Source organism: Cupressus sempervirens, chromosome 3 (genome assembly GCF_028749045.1).
Source record: "Cupressus sempervirens isolate cs-2001-9-10 chromosome 3, ASM2874904v1, whole genome shotgun sequence".
NCBI lineage: Eukaryota > Viridiplantae > Streptophyta > Pinopsida > Cupressales > Cupressaceae > Cupressus > Cupressus sempervirens.
This window is the reverse complement of record NC_143120.1, coordinates 659428883-659431934: the sequence shown is the minus strand read 5'-3', so window position 1 is coordinate 659431934 and position 3052 is coordinate 659428883.

The window sequence follows — 3052 nt, the reverse complement described above, 5'->3', positions numbered from 1 at the left end:
CAAGTTTTCCTTGCAATAGACTTTAATCAAGAAATATTTAAATATAATGAGAAAAGGTAATGAATTCCATGCAAATGATATTCCAAAAGGATACACAGCAAGAGGTAGGTAAAAAGAATTTGTTGATAAAGGTGGAGTTTTTCTAATAAGGACTCATGTTCCTTTCAAAAAGACATTACAAAAAAAAGGTTGAAGAAGACTATTGAGAAAATAAAGCATGGAAGAATAGAAACTAATGTTTCCCAAGAAATAGTTGTCCAATGTTTTAGGGTATTTTTACATCAACATGGAATTTTGGAGGTAAATGCGCTCCTTTGAGTGATTTAAATATAGAATAATGGTTGAATAAATTACCACTAGTGGACATTTATATTTTATGGTTCTATGAAATTGTCCCTTTAAATTAAATATGTCCTAAGAGTAGAGGATACTGGCCCTATACATAAGTGGTTTGGACTCATTTGTAAGACACTCAATAATTAGCAAGGTGCAAGCAATAACACAAGTTCTAAAAACCCTCTATCACCTCAATTATAAGTTTGGATTCTGAATTTGAGGGTTCTACATCAAGTAATATCACACAATTTTTTCATAGGAGATCATTTGAAGACTCAATTAAGCATTTTATAATTTAGGATAATTACTTATACAAATAAAAAAAATAAGAGAGGCATTTTCATGTTTCTGATCAAGTCTTGACAAGATGAGCAATTGAAAGGATAGATTCTGATAATAGCATCAAATATGCATCCTCAGATGATGAAAATGGAATATGTATAGGTGATTAACCTTGCACCATGGCTTATACAAACCCATGATTTTGATAGATGGAAGGAGAGAATGGCAGTTTGTGTATTGTCTACCAGATATTAGTGTTGATTATTGTAAGTCATTTGTAATGTCTTTTCCTCTCTTTCTGTTAACCATGATTGGCAGGTAGGACATGTCCATAGAATTTGGATTGAAGGCATTTTTATTATAGTATACCAGCAACTAGGCCAAAATAAAAAAAATGTTATTATAGTAGAACTATAGGCATATTTTATATTTTTATGCCACAGATATACTTGCATAAATTATTGATCTTTGTGACTAGTCTAAATGATTTTTTATTGTACATATGTAAAGGAAGATTCATATTATAATCAATTTTGAATTTAGAGGAAGTGGATTGCAAATGGAAAGGATAGATAGTCTTCACAAGGGGCGAATGAAGACAAACCTTCATGTTCTTATTGAGGACACCAACCCAAGATGGAATGGAATGGACAATAGGCCTTCCATGCTCATGGACCAAGAGGATGAATGGAAGACTGGCCTTCCATAATCTTGAACTTAACCAAGGATGGAGAGCCTCCAAGGTGATCTAAGGGATGGAAGGAGATCCACCATCCATGCTCTCATAGTACAAGGGGTGATAATCCTTGAGACTACAGTTTGCAAATATTTCAATAAATTCCTAACAAGATAATTATGGGTTTTCCACATTGACTATTTCCGTGATTTGATTTTTAATATGAGTAATGTTGATATGATCTCATGATCCATACTACAATTATCCAAAATACATGTTATATTGTCTTATGACTTAAATACAAATTTCTAGTCACTATTAATAAATGATAGCATAAATAATCATGCACCTTCTTGTGTGCAACCGCCTAAAGAAAATATGTTGCACTGTGCCTTGTATTATTTGGATCAGTAAACTCCGGAGTCATACCATGCTTCCCAACCTATAGGTATTGTAAACAAGATTAATACAGGTAGAAAATATAAAAATATCTTCAAAATAATCATCAATACTCAATAGAAGAATAGAATGTCAGTCCATTTTCTTAGAATGGTCAATCCATTCACAAGGCTTGGACAAAGTAGTTATATGGTTTCTCAAACCAAGTATCTTAGTTGGATAATTCATCTTAAAAAATGTCAACACACATGGTTGAATCAAGAAGAGAATAAAATTTTCCAAATGAATGAAGAGTAATGTATCAAGCAATGCATCTCCCAATCTAGATAATTGGTTGGAGGCTCATAATCTATTAGTACAGAAACAATGCATTGCAAGTATGGAATTTCCCAACCTATATAGGTGGGAAGTGACAATCATGTAAAGCATTGCAACAAAAATTGTGATTTCAAACTTCTTAAGCTAAGGATAGTAGAAAAGCTACACAAAGATTAATGTATAATAAACTTTAACCAACATAAGATCTAATGTGAAAAGTAATCAAAAATTTTAAAACCTTCTAGATTCTAATCAATTATACATCAAGCTTGAAAACAAAAATAAAATTTTATGGAATTAAGAGGTGAGGTAAGAAGTAGATGATATTAAATAGTTTATAATTAATTTATTGATGCATATGAATGAATATATTAGAAAAAATGGAATAGAACCCAAAATGTGACCAATTTCTATATATTAAAAAATTGTTATCCACATTCATCCTCTCTTTTATTACTCTTTGCCCACCCACCAATCAAGTCTTCACTCAACTCCTAAAAAATATTCTAACTCAAAGTTTAGTTTCATTAGTATATGCCAAAGATAAAAGCTTAACCAATTTCTATACTTTAGAAAATGCTCTCCATAGTTATTCCCTCTAATGCAAATAAAGCTTTGCTTCTTTACATTTTTGCCACCTTTTAGCTCAATTTAGGAAAAAAGTATATTTCCCCAAGTTCAACCAATTTCTAAATATTCACAAATGACTACAAGTATCCTATTTTGCCAAATCAGATGTTTTACCTACTAAACCCAAGTATGAAATGTTCCAAATTGGATCTAAATTTACACCATCCACACATATTATGACCTTTTTCTACTTTTCCAAACATGTAAAGGGTGAATAAACCCCTAAAATGCGATGTGATCTTCATTTTCATTCATTTTATGAACATGTTGAATGGTAAATGTAGTGAAGAATCATTTTGTGGATTGGAATTTCAGTTGACTGATAATATAATGTCACCTCTCTTAGAAGGATATTGACGATTTAGTAGTGATGGAGCCCTATTTTTTTGCAAAAAATAATGGCCTCCGTTT